This window comes from Amblyomma americanum, chromosome 2 (assembly GCF_052857255.1).
Source record: "Amblyomma americanum isolate KBUSLIRL-KWMA chromosome 2, ASM5285725v1, whole genome shotgun sequence".
Taxonomy (NCBI): Eukaryota; Metazoa; Arthropoda; class Arachnida; order Ixodida; family Ixodidae; genus Amblyomma; species Amblyomma americanum.
Window position 1 is genome coordinate 66,146,507 of NC_135498.1, and position 22,152 is coordinate 66,168,658.

At 49.3% G+C, this 22,152-nt stretch overlaps 3 non-coding genes and 1 pseudogene across 3 annotated transcripts; 1 reads left to right on the top strand and 3 right to left on the bottom strand.

Moving 5' to 3' along the window:
• Positions 1–9,656: 9,656 nt before the first annotated feature.
• On the top strand, positions 9,657–9,747 carry TRNAY-GUA (transfer RNA tyrosine (anticodon GUA)). The gene is given in 2 exon segments: positions 9,657–9,693; positions 9,712–9,747. It is a non-coding gene; the product is annotated as a tRNA-Tyr (tRNA).
• A 1,551-nt stretch (positions 9,748–11,298) lies between these two features.
• LOC144118652 (uncharacterized) lies at positions 11,299–12,862 on the bottom strand (annotated as a pseudogene).
• Positions 12,863–20,045: 7,183 nt separating this feature from the next.
• Positions 20,046–20,118, bottom strand: TRNAK-CUU (transfer RNA lysine (anticodon CUU)). The gene has a single exon. It is a non-coding gene; the product is annotated as a tRNA-Lys (tRNA).
• A 594-nt stretch (positions 20,119–20,712) lies between these two features.
• Positions 20,713–20,804, bottom strand: TRNAY-GUA (transfer RNA tyrosine (anticodon GUA)). The gene is given in 2 exon segments: positions 20,713–20,748; positions 20,768–20,804. It is a non-coding gene; the product is annotated as a tRNA-Tyr (tRNA).
• Positions 20,805–22,152: the final 1,348 nt, after the last annotated feature.

The following is a 22,152-nucleotide window of genomic DNA, read 5'->3' on the forward strand; positions in this document are numbered from 1 at the left end:
CCTTCCTGGGCTCCTCCACATCGGCGGAGCTGATGGGAATCCGGCTCGGGCTGGACCTGCTGCTCACCCTCGGCCCTCCGCCGCCCAGGAGTGCTGTGCTGTGCGACTCCCGCGCCGCTCTCAGCCGCCTGCAATCTAACGGCCGCGGTACCCCACTAGTGCGGGAAATTCGCTCGCGCATCGAGCGCCTCGCGCTGAGAGGTTGTGCCGTGCGTGCACAGTGTGTGCCCGGTCACTGCGGCATCGCAGGCAACGAAGAAGCTGACGACCTCGCGACCGCTGCACACCAACTACTTGCCAGCGATCTGCCCCTTGCGCTGGAGGACGTGTGTGCGGCCATCCGCGACCATCCCCGAAAGCAGCACTCCGACCCACGCATCGCAGGAGGTGAGCTCATAGACAGTGTCACTGGATGTCGCGCACTTACACGGTCACAACGTGCAATGATCCTCCGCGCGCGCATTGGCTGCGTGTGGCCCGGGGAACGACGGGTGCGTCACGGAATCGTGACGAGTGATGTGTGCGACGGATGCGGTGCAGTGGAAACACTAGAACACCTGCTCCTTCACTGTGCCGCGTTCCCTGATGCTCGTCGCGATATGCTCACGGCCTATAGGGCGGAGGGCATACTATACCAGACTCCATCAAGACGCTATTGTGGCCGCAGGGCAGTGCGCGCACTCGTGAGCGAACTCTGGTGAGCCTCTGTGCATTCCTCGAACACACGGGCTTGACGTCCCGTCTGTTCTCCGTCAGGTAGTTACACGCAGTGACCGAACGCTCCGCGAGTTCTACCTTGAACGATTAATAACTGGACGCCCCACACCAGTTGTAACCAACACAGTGCTGTGCGCGTGTGTGATTTAATTCCTCTAAAATGAACTAATCACGCGCACAACATGGACACATTTCTTCTTGTGTAAATAGTTTGCACATATTACTTCTCCCCCTATTCTCTCTTCCTGTCCCCTCACCTCTTTCATTTCATTTCTCCATTCTGCCAGCTATCCTTTATTTCTGCTGGCTAGCTCAGGTGCTTCAGTATCGATGGCAGATGCCGGGGCTAGCAAAAATCTTTTCCTTGCTTTTTACTATTATTTTTAATAAAACCACCACTACCACCACCACATAAAACGCCGGTGCATCTTGGTGCCTTCAGCGGGAACGCTAGGTGCGATCGATGTGACGCCTGTCGTGGATACCGACACCTGAAACGCGCCCGTAAGGGAAAGTAAATGTAATGAAAATGGTTTTAAGGAAAGGAAATTATGCCTGTCTCGCATAACCATTCGCCTGTTCCCTCCACATCCTCTCCCTCTGCCCGGCGGACCCTCCCCCGCGCGGCCTAGGGGACCTCAAGATAATAATTGGTTTTTGGGGAAAGGAAATGGCGCAGTATATGTCTCATATATCGTTGGACACCTGAACCGCGCCGTAAGGGAAGGGATAAAGGAGGGAGTGGAAGAAGAAAGGAAGAGGTGCCGTAGTGGAGGGCTCTGGAATAATTTCGACCACCTGGGGATCTTTAACGTGCACTGACATCGCACAGCACACGGGGGCCTTAGCGTTTTTCCTCCATAAAAACGCAGCCGCCGCGGTCGGGTTCGAACCCGGGAACTCCGGATCAGAACCCGGCCGCGGCGGCTGCGTTTTTATGGAGGAAAAACGCTAAGGCCCCCGTCAATAACACAGAGCTTTTGCGCCCTTTCCCCGAACACGTTCGTTCTGCCATTGTGTTCGCAGCGACGTCACCCACGGACTCCCAAGCAGCGGTAGCTCTGTGTGGACGGCTCTCAAGACCTGGGAAGACTGGGAAACCCTGCTGCGCTCGGAGGACCCAGCCGTGCAGACAATCGCCACCGGCCGGGCTGCCAGTGTTATGGACCTTAGGAACATAAACACTTGAGTGCAGTGGGGTCGTGCGGAGAGCCAGAGGCGTGCCCCGACTTCCTCTCCAACAATAAAGTTTTTCTCTCTCTCTCTCTCTCTCTCAGTGGACACCCGAGCCACGTCTATGGAAACCGCCAGTCGCTCGATCAAAAACGCAGCCAGGGAGATGCCGCTTTTTGCTTTGGACCAGGGTTAACCAGAGCTAGACCACCAGCAATTTTTCTCAAAGCCGACAGAGGTTTTATACCGCCCGGCCCTGGCTTCGGACTCCCATCGGCGAAATCCGTGATGGCGGCTGGAAGTGCTATACAGTAAAAAACACCCCACTCATAATAATAATAATTGGTTTTTTGGGGAAAGGAAATGGCGCAGTATCTGTCTCATATATCTTTGGACACCTGAACCGCGCCGTAAGGGAAGGGATAAAGGAGGGAGTGAAAGAAGAAAGGAAGAATAGGTGCCGTAGTGGAGGGCTCCGGAATAATTTCGACCACCTGGGGATCTTTAACGTGCGCTGACATCGCACAGCACACGGGCGCCTTAGCGTTTTTCCTCCATAAAAACGCAGCCGCCGCGGTCGGGTTACACCCCACTCATTCAAAGCCAGCAATAATGGTTACAGTAGACGGGGCAGATACTTTACATTTTGATGTAAATATAGAGACATCTTCTGCCTCCAATGTTGGTTGAAAGAAGTAATCTAGCGCAACCAGCGTAGTAGAAAGCATCTTTAGCCTGAAAGAGAATCATCTCCCATTTTTCCGCGTAATGTTTACGTAAATCCGCGCAAAAAACTTGTTCGCTATAGATGACCCTTTAACGGAACGTGAAAGCTCTTTAGGATGAATGCTCTGGCTCCATGCGCAGTACTCAAAAGGATGTCACTGCTCTTACTCCGCATATTTCGATATATCTGCATAGGTCGAGCAACATCGGCAATCAATTTTATTAATGAGAAACATTACTTGGCTGTGTCGGCGAGTGCGTGTCCGCAAACCGTGCTGACAGCCGTTGTGTCGTTCTCAGAACTGTTACGATCAAACGAACGATAATGATCGATAGGGTGTTTTGTGAGGGTGATATGCGACAAGATTTGTTGTCGATGGGATGAATAGTTAATTAATTAAAACAGAGAACCGGAAAATCGTCGAAATAGCGTGGACGTCGATAAAGTGAGAGGATGGGAAAACAACCGTGCATGGAAGAAAAGTGGAAAAATAGTCAGAGTGGAAATAAAGTTTGAAATGGATATAAATGTGTTTGATAAATGATAATTATTTGAACTAAAAATTTTCAAGGACACAGAGTAATTTGTTAATCAATTAGAAGCAAAAGTCGTCGGACGGCACAGTAGTCTAGACGGGAAACAGCAATGGCGCCGAATTTGAAAAACGAAAATATGTGATTAAGGAGAAAAGAGGAGTAACTGTGATAAATAAGACGAATAATTAAGGAAATAAAGTGATATAATGATTGTAAACGCGGTGGCGGCGAACCAATGCGGCTGCCATGGTAACACATGTTTTCGCATTTGCACACGTGAGCAGAATTAAGTGCCCTCATATTTTTTTTTTGAAGCCTGATTTATTCTTAAGTTTTTGGATAGTTTTACGATTGACAGATTTTTCGATTTTATAAATCTTCCAAACAACTGGTTTTGTGCTTTTACACATTTTTGTGAATCAGCAGTAATACAAGGCTTTGCGCTTTCCTTAAAAAAGGTAAAGTTATTTTAGAAAAAGCGCAATGGTAGAGATAGCTGCGATTTTCTCTATGAACGTATAGTATAGGATATTAAACCCTTCTCGCAGAACGATACATTCCAATTTATATTGTATAAGTGCTGTCAAATAAAATAATCGGTCATGCTGACAGCGGCGTTGGCAGCACAATCTGATTGCCTACCATGCCTACCATGGCTTTTATTAGCAAAGATCTCATTTTGATCTTGGACTTTTTTTCTCTCTGTTTTTATATGTTACGGCATTAAAACAATTAGTGCAACCTTCTCCTGGCCTGGTGCTCGGCGTATTCAGAGTGAAATGCTTTGGAAATGGGTCTTTGACCCCATCTTGAGCAAACGGAAGTACCCTGTGCAATGGCGCTCTTTGGCCACAGATTTTCTTGCACCATAAAAATCCATCATCCTTATCAAAACAACTGAAGAGTCAGAGTGTACTAAGGAATGTCCGAAAAACTACCCGACCAATTTTTTAACGGACGAGCGTAAGGAGATGAGGGGCAGGCCAGGATGCAGACGAAACAAGTAAACAGTGCCTGACACAAATAAATATTTAGGCGAAAGCACTATTTTTCTTTCCTGTTTGTGTTGATTACAGCGAACAAATTAGTTGTTTAGGCGTCTAGGCAGAGAATAATTTCACACAGAGTAGAGGAAAAAGCACTATGCCACCGGTGCGATCCGAACCTATGCCCTCCACATCTCGCAAGCAGCCCGTTGGTAGAGCACTGGACATGATGAGCTCATTAATTCGCCGACCGCGGCGGCTGCGTTTTTATGGGGAAAAAACGCTAAGGCGCCCGTGTGCTGTGCGATGTCAGTGCACGTTAAAGATCCCCAGGTGGTCGAAATTATTCCGGAGCCCTCCACTACGGCACCTAATTCTACCTTTCTTCTTTCACTCCCTCTCTTATCCCTTCCCTTACGGCGCGGTTCAGGTGTCCAACGATATATGAGACAGATACTGCGCCATTTCCTTTCCCCCCCCAAAAAATTATCTCACTAGTAATGCTGTCTTTTGGTCTATTTTCTTTGAAATTATATTGTAAGCGATTGCGCAAAAATTTTCATACCGTAATTAAGAAACGACCAAAGTAATCGCAGTTGCGTCATAATTTCTTTGTCTTCAGTGACAGCTGCCTTCTTTCTATGACAACTGTTTTGTGCTGCTGCCTGAGCAAGCCAAAATCAGCGTGTCCTGCTGCTCGAGGAAAATAGTCTTGGTGGGTGATGCTGATGTGTAATTTTGACATCTACCGCCAAGTCAGGCTAAGCAGACCACCAATTATCCCGCATAAGCACGCAAAAGACGTAATTTTCAACACTCACCAGAGGAGCCTAAGCTTGGAGGCTAACGAAAAGGCTAGATACAGAATCAGCACGTCGCAGTGGTGAGCTGGTCAGTCCTGAGACTGCTGCCACCGCTCTAAATGAGTATTTCCCTTCAGTTTCCGCACTCGTAAAGCTCACCTTCATGAGTCGCATACGCACTTTTGTTCACAACCAATGAAAGGATTAAAACAATAATGCAGACGTCGGCTTACCAAACTTTATTCGCTCACTTACTCTGTCAACGTCACTTGCCTACGACAAAATCAATAATAAGAGACAGAAAAATACTGAATCATTGGAATATCAAATGATGTCACTAATATTTTCCCAATTTCTCAGCACTGCTAACGTGCCTGACGACTGCAAAATAGCACTCAGGAAAATCAGGAGAGCCCTAAGAACATCCTGTCAGTCAACTTCCATCCTCAACAGCACGGCCGTAGGAAGCTACTTTTATGCGCAACCCAGTTAACCACATTTACTCGTTTTATTACAATACGTGACCGCTACCCCGTGACTGGTTCACATTTGCGGCTTCTCGAAGGACTTTGTCGTGTCTTCCTTTACCACATATTCTTGAAGTTGTCCGGCCTTGTAGCTATACAAATTTTTTAAACGTAAGTAGCGCACTCCTTGAGAAGGGGTGTAATAATTAATAATTTGTAATCATAATTCTTCCTTTTTGAGGCTAAAATCACGTGTTCCACAGGACGCTTGGCTGTTTCCTTTATTTTTAGTAATACACATAAATGACCTGACTTCTAACACTGTTTAAATTGAGGTTGTTCGCTGACAGCGTCTTCGTACACGACACCTTAATTGAGCAAGAATTCATGAACGCACTCCAAAAACGCCTAAACGCTGTCACACGTGACGTTAACCTTGCCTCACGCCATTAAACTTTGCGAAATGCAAGGCTAGGAAATTTTGCCGCCTTCACATTGCAACTCACACTACAATACTATCTCAGCTCTGTACTGGTTATCCACGCGCCATCATATAAAAAAAATTTTCACGTGAAATCATCGCTGTAATTGGTGGTACATATCGAAACGCTCTGTTGTGAACACTCGCCCAACTTGGGACTATGGCGTGATCTAAGCCACTCAGACCAAAGGTTGAATACGCGTCATCTTTCTGTAACACATAGCAAGCATACCTCGCTGCTGTCTTCGCAGGCATTCTTAACTGCGCTGCGCGAATTATCACCTCGGCCTGCTGAAAAGAATTAAGCGTGACGTCACAAAAAAGAAACCTTGAGCTCACATCCCTCGCATGGCGTCTCCTTTGGCCTTGTTCATGCCTTCACACATTTTAACACCACCCACAGTACTGACATGCACTAAAAAAGATATCTAAGATCTCGTTTAATGTTACAGGTAGTTTTTGCAGCGAGAGCTACACTGGGGCTGCCAGCCAAGCATTTCGCGGTGGCCGGGAGAGGAAATTTGTGCGCATGCGCCGTTACCATGGCAACCGGAGAGGAGCAGCAGGTGCGGCGTCTGCGTGTCCGCTCCAGCGTCGGAGCCGCGCGTGACGTCACGCGGATGAACAGTTGTGCGGACGTGCCGATAACATAGTAATAAGAGAGACCAGAGAGGTGCGCAGCGCGCTTCGCCGCCGCCTCGCCGCACGCCGCCCTATCACTCGAACCACGCGTCGCATGCGCAGCATTGCGTATAAAAGGCGGCGATGTAATGGGCGGCTGAATCACAACGTTTGACATGAATGCAGAGGAGGAGAATCTAGCTTCTGCGTTTATTGATCTACAGATACTATCAGCCCCGAAAAGAGCCTCAGTAGGACTGGCTTGATACCATCTAACGTGAGGACGGAAAGAAAAGAAAACAGTGCAATGCAAACACGGAAAGCATTGTGCAAAAATGCATGAAAATGAAGTTCCAAAACACAGTATGCTGGGCAACTTGGTTTTTAACTTCCATATCTACAGCGCTAAAGACGCGACAGGAGGAACACACACATCACACAACAGAGCGCTCTGTTGTGTGAAGTGTGTGTTCCTTCCTTCCCGTCTTTAGCGCTGTAGATATGGAGGTTAAATCCAACTCGCCCAGCATACTGTATTGTGGAACTTCATTTCTCTTTTGCGTGTGCTCTTGATCCTTTCCAAGTGGTACCAGCAGTCGCTGCGGCTACATGCAGACCTCGCTCGCTCGGCTTTTGCATTCGGAAGAGAATCGTTGCACCCAACCTTTCCGCCCTATTTGGCGGAGTTCAACCCTCAGCCAGCCATGGAAGAAGACTCTGCAAGCTTCTCCGGTCGGAATGGCTGCAGCAAGTGCGAGCGTACAGGGAACGGCTGAAGGTTCTGGTACATTTCTATGCGGGACCAGATCATTCAAAGATCCAGTGGCAGCAGTTATCAAGGTGTATTCACCATACCACTGAATTCCTTTGGCAGCAGACGCTCCCAGCCCTTCGTGGCCTACTTCGCAAGAAGACCCCAAACGACTGGACAACAGATCCATGTCAAGGAGGGTGTCCCCCTTCCACTCAACATCAGTCTAGTCCTATGCCAGGGGCCCAACTTCACGGTCAAGCCGAAAAAATTAAGACCGGAACTATTGAGCATGGTGGTGGTAGTGGTTTTTTTTAAATTAAGATAATAGTAAAAAGGAAGGAAAAGATTTTTGCTAGCCCCGGCATCTGCCATCGATACGGAAGCACCTGAGCTGGGGAAGCGGAAATAGAGGATAGCATGCAGAATGGAGAAATGAAATGAAAGAGGTGAGGGGACAGGAAGAGAGGATAGGGGGAGAAGTAATATGTACAAACTATTTACAAAATAAGAAATGTGCCCAGGTTGTGCACGTGATAAGTTCATTTTAGAGGAATTAAATCACACACGCGCACAGCACTGTGTTGGCTACAACTGGAGTGGGGCGTCGAGTTATTAATCGTTCAAGGTAGAACTCGCGGAGCGTTCGGTCACTGCGTGTAACTACCTGACGCAGAACAGACGGGAAGTCAAGCCCGTGTCTTCGAGGAATGCACAGAGGCTCGCCAAAGTTCGCTCACGAGTGCGCGCACTGCCCTGCGGCCACAAAAACGCTTGATGGAGTCTGGTAGTATGCCCTGCGCCCTATAGGCCGCGAGCATATCGCGACGAGCATCAGGGAACGCGGCACAGTGAAGCAGCAGGTTTTCTAGTGTTTCCACTGCACCGCATCCGTCGCACACATCACTCGTCGCGATTCCGTGACGCACCCGTCGTTCCCCGGGCCACACGCAGCCAATGCGCGCGCAGAGGATCATTGCACGTTGTGACTGTGTAAGTGCGCGACAGCCGGTGATACTGTCGATGCGCTCACCTCCTGCGATGCGTGGGTCGGGGTGCTGCTTTCGGAGATATTCGTGGATGGCCGCACGCACGTCCTCCAGTGCAAGGGGCAGATCGCTGGCAGGTAGGTGGTGTGCAGCGGTCGCGAGGTCGTCAGCTTCTTCGTTGCCGGCGATGCCACTGCATGGTGAGTCAAGTTTCTCGGCGTGAAAAACAGCGCTCTGTTGTTTAACGTGCGTGTTCCTTCTGTCCCGTCTTTAGCGCTGCAGATATGGAAACGTGGAAATGTGTGGATTGTACAAAGTAATATGACAACAGAATGAAAGCAGAAGAGTGCACATACAGTCCACGCGAAACCGAGAGCAAAATATTTTAATGGAATTGGTTTCAAACTGCTTAAAATCGGAACGGAAAGGAAACAACGCAATGCAGAACAGTTTTAACAAAGCACTACAGAGCACATCGATACCCCACTGATCAAACTTTTTTAAATACACCCCAAATGAAGGATAAGGACACTCATACACTCTCAACACTTACAGCTTGTTCTGGCAGCTTGTTCCAGGATGCTTTTTCTGCGTTATGCGTGCTAGTTTCATCAACGTATTCGCGTTTGTTTTTCAGTGTTTTGTTCTTGATAATATTATAAAATTGTTTTAACCATTTTATCTTCCTTCGAACCTCTTAGGGCCGAAAGTCGGCTCTATAGTACAATGGGTAAAGAAAATTCAATGCAGCGCACGTCCTTGTAGATTTTCTAGTTTTGATGTTACTATATCTAATCGCGAAAAATTTTCCTCCTCGGTTGCTGACCCTTTAAAGAATATTTTATTACCGTTTAGTGATTTAATCATTCTTGTGTCACCGTTTTATTCCAAACGGTCAATTGCCTTCTTTAGGGTTTCTAGTTTTCGTTGTTCTTGCATTATGATGTAAAATTTGCGTGCAAAAACTGCTATATTGGGCGACGTCCGCGCGCCATCTCATGTGTTTTATATTTTCCCCCCTGCCCCCTCAAGTGATGCCCTTTGGGCTTTTAAAGGTGTAGATAATGCAGATGACAGGGGTCATAGTTAGCGTATATCTTCCGGCAATTTTATGACATTTTACTGCAATTTGGAACACTTATTTGCATCAGGAGTTCTTGAAAATGGAGTATCTGAACAATTTACCGCAACTACAGTAGTTCACTTAAAATACATCTCAATAGGACGAAGAAACGCGGGGGAAAGCCAATCAGAACAATGGTTATGTAAAGAAATTCTTAGTGCGAAACGCGGGAAGGCGAGTTGCCGAGCAGGCCGCTTGGGGCCATTGTCTCGTTCCACCGCATCCCGAAGGAAGGGTGCTCTCGACGCACTTGAGGAAAAGAAGCCGGCGTCGCCTCCGTCCCCGTCGATATCTCAGTTGGTAGAGCGGTGGACTGTAGAGGTCAATTGCTGCGCACATCCATATGTCGCTGGTTGGAATCCGGCTCGACGGAGTATTCTTTTTCATATTTTTCAGCCAATCTAAGAGCAACCCACAGAATTGAAATGATCTCCGGCAGACTAACGTCGTCACATGAACATTTTGAATCGCAGTGCAGGTACCCAGGAGCCATTTTGTCGTGAAGACAAAAGCCGTTACGCTTTCGCACTGCCTCCCGAAGTAAGGGCTGCTCTGGGCGATCTTGAGGAAAAGAAACGAGGCCGCCGCAGCCGGGTTCGAACCCGGGATCTCCGGCCAACTTCTTCCGGTGTACTACAGGCATATACAGCGCTCTTAAAGCGACGGCGTCCGCGCGAAACTAGTAAATCATCGGGAAGTAGAAGAGGATGTCGACAGTTGGGTGCGCCATGGCGGCCGGTGATGGAGCGATCCCAGACCAATGCGCTGCGTCCTTGATAACTGCTTGCTGGGTGTGGTGTCACAACGCAAACAGTAAAAGTAAAAAGAAATAGCTAGCGTAATTTCTCAAATAAAATCGAGTTTATTCCCAACATTCGTACAATGTTAAAAGCTCATATGGCAGAAAGCGGTCAACAGACCTTGACTAGGCCGGGGAACAATTTTTGCAGCCGCGACGTCACATCATGGTGTAAGAACATATTCTTACACCATGCGTCCCATACGCAGTACAATGAGTTACGAACAAAATAGTAATAGTGCTAGAAGAATTAAATTCAGATTCAAACGTACAATGCAAACAATGCCATACATGCAGTCTGTTCATCAACATAAGTTAATTGCGCGAGTACATAATGCCAGACAATTCCAGCGCTGCACCAGCACAGCTAGACCAGCACTGTCCGTTGCGTGTTACTGAAGAGCTTTCCTCACAGCTCTAGTCCAGGGAAAGAAGAAACGGCCTCTTTTGCAGTGGTGTAGAATAGCATTGCGTTCAGAAACCCCTTGTGGGCTCCTTCCCACAATGTGATGCTTGCGTAACGCGTTAGGTGGACATCACCATAGAGTACGTCAAAGTGCGATGTCAGTGCATGTTAAATACGAGCTGAACAGAGTCAAAGCCTGAAATGATAGGGGGCTTCACTTACCCCCTCCCATTACCGGTTTTAAATTAGAAAACGCACTGCTAACGAGTTCGTGAAAATCGCCTCTTTGTACGGATAATAGCGATCGCATAAGTGCAAGAAAAAACGAATCCCTGCCGCGATGGTCGCATTTAAACGGAGAAAAAATGCAAAATACAAGCGAGTGTTTAAGAAACCCGGACGGTGGAAATTAATCGGGAACCACGAATACGTCGCCTGTATCTCTTTCTACCCTCTCCTTTAACAATTCCTTCGTTTGCTGGTTAAAGCGAGAATGAGGCACCAGTTGCGGCGCGTTTCCTTTTCTCTAAAACATTAACATTTGCAGTAAAATAAAACGAGACAAGAAAACACTCAGTGCACAAAGCGAGGCAGATACAGTGCACAAAGCGAGGCCCCGCCGCGGTGGCTCAGTGGTTAGGGTGGTGGTGGTGAAAACTTTTAATTGCTGCAATAGAGTTTGGGATCCTCAGAGTGGCCCCGCTACATGGTCGGCGTCCCTAGTCCGGGACATTGCATGACAATGCCCCGTCTCTCGCCCGTTTAACCAGAGCCCTTTGGGACTCAAGCGAGGAGCAGTTGAGGAGGGAAGTCTCCCATGCCTCTCTGGAAGGGGTAGGGGAAGGAGGGAGGTGGGGATTTTGAGTACATGCCCACACCATGTGGAAGATATCACAGGTCTCCCCACAGTGCAGGCATCGCCCATCCGTGTTAGGATCGTAATGCTTTAAGATTGCAGGACAGAGCAGAGTACCTGTCTGCAGGCGCCTTAAAGTTCGCTCCTCCGTCTTACTCATCCCCTTGGCAGGGGCCGGGAAAAGGCGGTGGTTGTCGCTATAATGCGTTATTATTTCCCTGAATCGCAGCAGCGGCTGGTTAGTCTCCGAGCCAGAAGAGCTGGGATGAGGAGCCCGGTAAATAAGCGCTCGGGCAGCTGCGTCAGTGGCCTCATTACCTCGTACGCCCTGATGGCCCGGAGCCCAAATGATTTTTTTCGGTGTTGGATCAGTGGCAGTCCGTCTTAGAATGCAAGCAGCTAAGGGGGAGATCTCCCCAGCCAGGTAATGATCACATGCTTTTCGGGAGTCCGTAATGATGATTCTCGAATTGGCGTGGGCGGCAGCAAGCGCTATCGCTACTTCCTCGGCTCGCATTGAATTCGGGGCTCGAAAAGAGAGTCCATCGACGTGCATTTCCTGGTGAAGAACAGCGGCCGTGTAAAATCCCGTGGGCGATAGCCCTGCTACGTCTACATAATATACACCGGGTCGGGAGCCGTGTTGTCTCTCAAGAGCCCGAGCCCGCGCTTGTCGTCTGTTTTCGTGCATGTCGGTGTCCATGTTACGGGGGAGCGGGGAGACCCAGAGAATATGGCGCCACAGTACCGGGATACGCTCCGTCTCCTCTGGAATGCAGTCGTGTTGGATGTGTAAGCGGTTTAGCAGGCGGCGCCCAGGGGCCGTCTGCATGAGCCATGTGTATTGGTTCACGAGGTGGGCCTCCCGCAGCTCCTGGTGGAGTTTAGCACCCCCAATGCCTTCAGTTTGGCATTAGAGGTAGCCACCGGGAGATCCAGGGCTCGCTTAGTTGCCTTGCGAATGATGGCGTCTATTCGCGCCTCGTCTTGGTTAGTAGTGCGGAGATATGGCACGGCGTAGAGGATCCGGCTAGTCACGAAGGCATAGACGAGCCGAAGCGCGTCCCTGCCCCGCAGACCGCCCCGCTTGTTGGAAACGCTGCGGATCATACGCCCTACCTGTTCGCCTACTCTCTTGAGTTTCACAATGGTGGAGTCCGGTCTGAGTCTGTGGTGAATGAAAGGCCCAGAATACGGAGCTCCTCCACCTCTCTAATAGGACCTCCTGACAGAGAGATGTGAATTGCTGTCCTATCCTTTGGGTTCGCTCTGACATGCAGAAGCTCTGATTTCGCTGGAGCACATTGGAGCCCACAGTCCATGCCATACGCATTGACTATGGAAGCGGCCTGCTGAAGGCGGGCCTCCATGTCCCCAAGGCTCCCCTCAGTGGTACAAATTGTAATGTCATCTGCATATAACGCGTGTTGAATGCCTTCAACCCGGGCCAGTTGGCTTGGGAGGCGCATCATAGCTATGTTGAACAGGAGCGGTGATAACACCGCTCCCTGAGGGGTACTCCGTGTTCCCATCATGTAAGGGCCGTATTCCTCGCCCTCAATCCGAAGGAAGGCCTGGCGATTAGTCAAGAAAATTCTTACATACGCGTAGGCCGTAGCCCCACAATCGGTAGAACACAAGTTGGCCAGGATGCTTCCGTGTTTAACATTTATTTATTTATTTATTTGTGATACCCTCAAGTTACAAAGTACATTTCAGAGGGGAAGGGCAGTTGTTAACAAGAAAAATAAACAAAGCACAATTCATACAAAACTATAGAACAACGGAGGCAGGATAAAAAGAAGTGAGCAAATTGAACACGGAACAGATTAATAAAATAGTTTAAGAACAATACTAATATATGGAGAACACAACACTCCAATAAAATATAAAAGCGATCATTATGTAATCAGAGTGGTAAGTATTCTTCTAAATTGAGTTGAATCAGTGATGCTAGTTAATGATGCGGGTAGGGAATTCCATTCTTTAGAAGTTAGCGGAAAATATGATTGCGCACATGTCACTGTGTTACAATGAGGCACTGTGACCTTGTGTTGATGATCACGACGGTGAGAAATGAACGGTGCTGGTTGAATCCATCGAGAACGAAGTTGAAAATTGGAGTAGAAAATCTTATGGAATAGGCAGATGCGGAAGTGCTTACGGCGGGTAGCTAGGGGCAGGAGGTTTAAAGACTTTTTCATTTGGGTGACGCTAGATGTACGATGGTAATTGCCTAAAATGAATCTAGTTGCACGATTCTGGACACTTTCCAGAACCTGTGTCAGTGAGACCTCTCCAGTGTCCCATATAGATGAAGCGTATTCCATTTGCGGTCGTACGTAGGTCATGTATAATAATGATTTTAATGAAGATGGAGCAAGTGTAAAATTTCTTCGAAGATAACCAAGCGTTTTGTTTGCTTTAGATGCTATATGTTCTATATGAAGTTTCCAGGACAGGGTGTTAGTTATATGTATGCTAAGATACCGGTACGATCTTACGCTTTCAAGGGGATGACTGTGAAGAAAATAAGGAGGACAAGTAGTATTTGAACGTGAAACTCTCATAGATTTGCATTTTTTAATATTTAGTTCCATTTTCCAATTATGACACCAGTCTAGTATGTTATTAAGATCGACCTGGAGAGAGCGAATATCGGAATCGTTAGTTATTTTACGGTAAATCACGCAGTCGTCGGCAAACAAACAAATCCTAGAGTTAACAGTAGCAGGCAGATCATTAATATAAATCAGGAACAGTAAAGGGCCAAGGACAGATCCTTGAGGAACCCCAGAACCAACTGGCACGGTAGAAGAATTAGTGTCATTAGCATGCACAAACTGAAGGCGAGAAAAAAGAAACGCGCGAATCCAGTTCAGAACAGAAGGGTCAATATTTAGAATGCTGAGTTTATATAGAAGTAATGAATGGTTAACTTTATCGAATGCCTTAGCGAAGTCGAAAAATATGCAGTCTGTGGAAAACGCGGAGTCTAAGTAGAAGTGCAGATCATTAGTAAAGGAAAGTAATTGAGTTTCACAGGAGAAACCTTTCCGAAAGCCATGCTGAGTCAGAGAAAAGAAGCTATTATCTTCAAGAAAGTTAACAAGGTGAGTGAGAATTATATGTTCCATTATTTTGCAGGGTATTGATGTGAGAGAGATGGGTCGATAGTTAGATGGGTTCTGTTTGTCACCGGCTTTATGTACAGGTATGACCTTAGCAGTTTTCCAGTCCTCGGGTAGTACGCCATCATTGTACGACTGTGAGAATATGCTTTCCAAAATGATAGAGGTATATTCAACGGTATTCCGAAGAAATTTGCTATTAATGCCATCGATTCCGCTAGAAGATGTTTGTTTTAAATTATTAATGATTGGTATAATGCCATGAGAGTCAAACACAATTGGATCCATACAGTAGTAGTTACACGATTGGAGTTTGGGATGGTGGCGATCAACGGATGAGGAAGAAAATCACTGGACAAAAGAGTCATTTAGTGAAGTGGCACAAAGATGGTCCGGAATGGGATTTCCAGTTGCTAAAAGTAATGACACTTTGTCGTTAGTGCTAGGTTTTATTATGCTCCAGAAGCGTTTAGGATTACACTTTAAGATGTTCGGGAGGGTTACATTAAAAAAAGAAAATTTAGTAGTCTTTAGTGCACGGGAATAGGCTAAGGCAGCTGATTTATATGCAGTCCATCGCTCAGGTTTTAATGAATTCCTAGCAGTTCTAAAAAGTATTTTCTTTTTTAGAAAGGCGGTTTAAATATCGATTATACCATGGAGCTTGGTTATTCGAGTAGACGCGCCGAAGAGGAATATGGCGGTTAATCAATTCAGATACCTTATTTCGGAACATGCACCAGTTAGTTTCCACCGAGCGCTCGAGGTAATTAGGCAAGAATATGTCTATAAAAGAGCTCAGTTCATCATTATTAGCAAGAAAATTAGCCTTGTTGTACTCCCTAATATTTTTGGAGCGGTTTGATGAAGGTACGTGTTCATGAGTTAACGTGAAATGTAATACATCGTGGTCGCTCAGGCCAGGCATATGTATTACAGGTGACGTGCAATCTTCTGCAGTCGTTAATACAAGATCTAGAAGAGAGGATGAATTTTGAGTAACACGTGTGGGTGAAGTGACGATTTGTGTCAAGCCAAAGTCTGCGCAGATGGTGATAAATTGGTTAGTTTCTGCGCTCGGTGGGTTAGAAAAAGGGAACGTGTGTGACCAGATAATGTTGGGATAGTTGAAGTCCCCCAAAAGTAGAATTTGTGCGCTGGGATATCGAACAGTGATTTGATTCAGGCTGTCATGCAAGCTATCACAGAATGACATATCGCTGGAAGGGGAGCGATAGCAAACGCCGATGATCACTTTCCTGAAACCTAAATTCACGCAGCACCACACAGATTCAATATCAGATTCAGATTCAAGCCCCTTTCAGGTCAAGGGCGAGGATGGCTTTGTCATTGTGTTGCATAGTTGTGGGTCGTATTACATCCCTGTGCAGCTGGAGAAGGACATCCTGTGCAGACATGTGGGGGCGAAACCCGAACAGGGTGACCGCAAAGACGCCCTTACTCTCCAGGTATGGAGAGAGGCGATCCCGAACCATCGTCTCCATAAGCTTGCCCGCACATGAGGTCAGTGATATGGGCCGCAGGTTGTCCGTATTCACGGCCTTACCTGTTTTAGGGATAAACGTCACAACTGACGTTTTCCATTCGGGAGGGAGTGGACGCCCGTCCCAGATCTGGCTGATGTATTCTGATAAATGGAGGTAGGCTGGGTCCAGTAGGTTCGCCAACAGGTTCACTGTTATGTGATCCCGTCCCGGAGCCGTACCCCGGCGCATTTTTGCTAAGGCCACCTTAAGGTCGTGCAACTCAAAAAGGGCATCAAGTGTTTCATTAGGCCTGCCAGAGTACATGTACTCAGGCCCAGGCGGGTCCTCCGTACGACAGAGATATCTGTCGCACAGAGTGCCCGCAAGTTGCGCCGTCGTACCTTGATACCCTTGCAGAGCCCGCCGGAGCTGCTTTTGCGTCTCCCCTCTCGTTTGGGAGGGGTCGATTAGACTGCGAAAGAGAAGCCATGTCCCCTTCGAGCTCATCTGAAGAGCTGCGGCGTCGCAGCATGCTATCCAATTTGAATCTGAGAGTTCGGCAGCATACGCTGCAGCCTGCTCTGTGAGTTTGGCTATGCGGTCGCGTAATTTGCGATTAGTTTTCTGCTTTTTCCACCGTTTAGTTAAGCTCCGGCGCGCCTCCCACAAATGCAGGAGGTGGGTGTTCACTGCGGGGATCTCTTCGGTGGTTTGTAGTGTTGTGACGTGTTGTTTCTGAATGTTGTATATGTGGTTAGCCCACTCCGCGTGGCCGCCGGAAAATAGTACGGGAGGGATAGTGTGATTTCGGAATTTGTGCCAATCGGTCAGCTTGGCCTGACCTCATTTTTTGCGCGCTGCCTTCGCCATGAGTGTAATCCGGAGAAGGAGGTGATCGCTGCCTAGAGAATCTCCCAAGTTCTCCCAAGCAGCCGCTCTAGCATTTTTAACGAGAGAAAGGTCGGGACACGTGTCGCGGGTTACCGAATTCCCCACTCGGGTGGGATACGCCGGGTCCGTGAGCAACGTGAGGCTGAGGGTGGAGATGAGCTCCGCCAGCTTACGTCCTCTTGCCTGTTCGAAGTGGCAGCCCCAATGAAGGCTGGGAGCACTGAAGTCTCCAACGATCACTAGAGGCTCTTTGGCTGCCATTTTTATCGCGCGAAGGAAGATTTCATTAAAAGTTACGCGCGGCTTATGCGGAGGGCAGTATATGTTGAGGATATGTATTGACGGGTCGCGGCGTCTGAGAGGCAGTACCCGGACCATGTATATTCTTGCTCGGTACTCAAGTCTAAGTCGACCTGAACCACGGTGTAAGCTTTATTCACCAAGATGCACGTAGAGGCGCCCCCCTGAAAGGTGCTGTAGCTTGATAATTTAGCGTCTATGCCGGGCTCCTGCAGGGCAATGAGTGCCGGCATGTCTCCTAGGGACTGCAGGTAGAGCTGGAGGTGTGACCGTTTTTTCCAAGCTCTGAAACCCCTGCAGTTCCATTGGATGATCTGGAATTGTTCAAGGCTTTTATCATTCCTATTAGATCTGCTAGCCATTTTGTTCTATTTATTTACGGGCGAGCGGACTAGCTCTGGCCGGGAGCCAGCGCAACCCCAGCGATTGGCCGCACCGACCCACCAGCTGCAGAGCATGAACCATGTTCCTCCGCTGCCTGGCGGGAGGCTGTCTTACGTTGTAGGTGAGTGGATTCGCAGCTAGTGGCGTTCTTTATTTGGGTGCTGACCCAGGGCTGCACGTCTTCAAGGACCGAGTCAGTGACCTGGGCCATAAGGTCAGGAAGTGCTTGCGTTAAAGCTGCCTTGAACATGTCCTGGAAGGACTCGCGGACTGCTGACATGATTTGATTCGGGAGGGCCACCACTTGCTCCTCCAGTTGCTCGGTTTGGCGCTGCAGTGCCTCTAGGCCGGCGACGCGACCAGCAGATCCAACTACCGTGTCCCCGCACTGCCGCGAGACGCTATTGAGGCAAGATGTTACGGATGATCCGTCATCCTCGTCATCTGGCTCAGTTTCTTGCATTAGTTCGGATGACCCGGCATGTTTGGCCTCTAATTCTTGAATTTTGCGCGCTGTAGGGCGGTTTATGTAGGGGAGGGACGGGTAGGGGGGCCGGAGACTGCCCTACTCCCACTGCTCACCTGTGGTTGGACGGTGCCAAGGGCGGGAAGTCCCTGGCGTTGAGGACCGTGGGCACCGCCTGGGTCGCGGACTTGACAGGTTTCGATGTGCCGGGTTTGGCCTTGGTTTCCTTATTGGCTGGGGCTTTCCTGGCCTTGGGCGGAGGAGCCTGCTTGGGCCCCGTCTTTGTCTTCTGTTTGGATCCGGATGGGGAGCTCGGTTTGATGGCTTTCCGGAACCGCCCGGCACAGCCAGGAGCTCCGGTAGGGTGGCCGCCTCCGTAGATGAGGCAGCTCGGAACACAGTCATGTTCTGCCGGGCCGTCAGGAGTGGCATCGGGAACCTGGACTCCGCAGCGTTTGCAGCGGCCCGGCTGCGGTCGCGGGCACGCATCGGCCCGATGGCCCACTGTGCCACAGCGGTGGCATGGTGGTACTGTTTTCTTGTACAGGCGAACAGGGAGCCGCTCGTAGCTGTACAACACCGTCCGTGGCACCTTGGTCCCCGCGAAGGTGATCACCGCAACCGGGGTTCCCCCTAGCTTGCGCACAGACACCACATTTTGTTCCGCACTGAGTTTTCGTTTAACGCTTTCAGACGTTTCGTCTGGCGAAACAGTCACGACGCCTCGACAGAAGGCACCGGAGAGTTTAGGGTGTCCCCGGAACGGTAGCTCGCGTTCGCCTACCGGCAGCACAATATCCCGGAGTAGCTTCTCCGCGGCGTCGACAGATTTCAGTGCACATACAAGGACGTTTTGGTCCCAAACGGGCCACACCTCAAGTCCAGCATTTGGGTCGTCCCTGAGGATGCTGCGGACTGCAGCGCCGGCTCGTCCAGGACCAAAAGTTGATAATGGCTGCATTTGGGCGAGTTGGTTTTCCATTCTGAACGTAAAAGCGCAAAAAACACAAGGACACAGACTAAGGCAGACAACACGAGCGCTTACTTCCAACTGATTTTATTTCATGCAAGAAGCGAAGAAGAAGAAGCTTAGTCTGTGTCCTTGTGTTTTTTGCGCTTTTACGTTCAGAACCAAAAGTTGCCTTGAGGTCGACCGTGTTTCTTGGTTTCAGCACCACGACGATGTCATCTTTTTCAATGCGCGGCGTGTTCTGCGGCCGCCACCGGAGTTGCTTGGAGCTCTTCGAGGCTGCGTTCAGCGCACTCCCGCCCTGCGTATGCGCAGAGCTTGCCGGCGCCTGTTGCTGGGTGGCACCAGCACCAGCGTCCCTCGATGCCGCCGCCGTGTTCTTCTTTCCGCGCCAGACGCGGACCATATCTTGGAGGTAATCGTCCTCGGTTGGTAGAGGATCTTCGCCTTGAGTCGTATCCTCGGATTGATAGGTATCCATTGTTACGATCTGCAAGGACTGCGGGTCGTATCCGGTGACTTGATTTGGAGCCGCCAGAGCCGAGGGATCCCCGACCGGGGCCATCGCAGGCCCCGGCGCCATTAGGTTTAGCACCATCGCGGCGTGACGAAAGCTTCAAATGACCGAAACGTGGTCAAAAATTGGCCCCACCTTAACAAACGTGGGGTAGACGGGTGCCCCTGAGGTTCCTGGAGACGATGATACCAGGCTTGCAGGGGGAAAAGTTGGTGTATCGCAATGGATTGCGATCTGTCCCGGAGCCGACGCGGTATGCGACCGCTCCCGTCACCGACCGTCCCATCTATTGGAAGATATAACATAGGCATAGAGAAAATATTCTAGCGCAGACTTATGGTATAGACGAGCCCAGGCGCGTTCGTACACACTCGGCTGGTGCGGTAACATGTCGGCCAAATCACTCCAGCTGCCTCAGAACACGAATGACGTTAACCGTCAAAAAATGGAGTTTAAAAAAACCACGCCCAACGTGGGGCTCGAACCCACGACCCTGAGATTAAGAGTCTCATGCTCTACCGACTGAGCTAGCCGGGCAACGGCCGAGGCGGCAGACTAGCTTGCATCCGTTGGGTGCACGGCCAGGCGGCAATTTTCTTTAGCTTTGCCAAGGGGTGTGGCAAAGTTCATTGGCCGATGTTATAGCGGCCGCCACAGAGCAGCGCTACTACTGCAACCTCGCCGAGCAAACGTGTGCAGCACCTGGAGCTGTGCCAGCGGAAACCAGAAACCGAGACGGGAAGTAGAGTAGAAAACGAAGAAAAGCGTCTTGTCCCTCGAAGAGGCAACTAACCTGGCGCTGGCGTGCACTCCGACGTCTCGACCACACTTCGCGCTGTCTTGGATTAAGATCGCGGGTGTACCGACTCGGCTGGATGAAACAAGCAGCGCTGCCGCGTCCACGTTAGCACCCCGGAAGATTGCTTCGGGGACAAATGTGCCTCTAGTTTGCATGCGATGTTCGTGCCAGACGAAAGATTGCTCACGCCGAAAGCTGAACTTTCGCACCCTAACGGAAATCTAAATCACATTAGTAAAAATGGTAACAGGACGACCGTAATAACTGCTGAAGGTAATCACAGCACTTGTTCACTGCGCAAGCTTACTCAGGATGCAAAGGAAAAAAAATTCTCCGTCGAGCCGGATTCGAACCAGCGACCTATGGATGCCCATAGTGCGAAGCCTCCTACAGTCCACCGCTCTACCAACTGAGCTATCGACGGGACGAAGAAGAAGCCGGCTTCTTTTCCTGAAGTGCGTCGTGTGCAGCCCTTACAGGAAATGCCATCGCGGCAGCGTATCGTGTTACTTTTGACGGGGCAATGGCCTCGAGGGGCCGGTGCCGCTATCCATTTTCCTCACTTTGTGCACTGAGTGCTTTCTTGTCTCTTCTTATTTTACTGCAAATGTGAATGTTCTTGAGGAAATGAAACGCACAGCAGGTACCTCACTCTCACTGGACACCTGAACCGGCCAGTGAAAGAACATATAAAGGAAATGGTAGAAAGAAATAGGGGCGCCATGGTTACTGGTTCCCAAATAATTTCGGGCACGTAGAGATTTCTAAAACTCGCTTGCATTTCGCATCTTGTCTCCGCTTAAAGGCGGCCACCGCGGCAGGGATTCTTCTCTTCTTTTTTTTTCTTAGCACTTCTGCGATTGATTTTATCCGTCTGAATAGGCGATTTTAACGAACTCGGTAGCAGCGGCTTTTATAACTGAATACCAGTAAAAAGGAAGGGTAAGTGAAGCCCCTCCCGTTTCAGCATCTGACTCTGCCCAGCTCGCTAGCCTTTGTGCCTGCCTCGGGCGTACAATGCCACGGGGCTAGGGTGCCCAATAACTATAGACATTAAACGAGAAGTGGGCGAATAAATTATTTTGTCCCTTTTACTTCGCGAGGCAGTGCTTTGTAAAGGATCACGACGTTGTCACCACTGGCCTAAGCTGGCGCCGCAGGTTGACATTTTTATGGAGATACTTTCTGCATGGCTGCTGGCAACGCGAATACGTGAATAAAGCCGCGGGGGGGGGGGGGGGGGGGTATGCGAAAGGAGTCAGTTTGTGAAAGCAAAAACGCCGCCTGAGCTAAAGCTCTCTGCGCTCGAAGTAAACTGAGAGACAAATCCATGTGGGAAATTTAGGAAATTTAATTAACGACAAGCGCTTGCCATGTACTTGCCTCGTCCTCTGTAGTTACCGTGCCATGCTTTTTGTGTAACAATGAACCAACTCGCCCAAACATATTCCCTCCCGAAGTGCAACATTTAGCAGCAGTATCTGAACGAGGGAAGCGCCACGGGTAAACTTGCAGATGTCGCCATCATCAGCGCGAGATGTCACGTTTTCTAGCGATAGCTACATTATGGTAGCATTTCGAGCCTTCAGCGTGGCGGCGCCGTAGCGCCACTTGGTCACGTGGTTGGTCACGTGGTGCGGAGCAGCTCCGGCGGCGCGGCGCCGTGGCTGATCACGTGGTTGGTCACGTGACCAAGTTCCACTCGGCCAGCTGTAGCTATCGCGTCACTCCAGGTTTAACCAGAGCTAAACCAACGCCAATTGTTTTTGTTA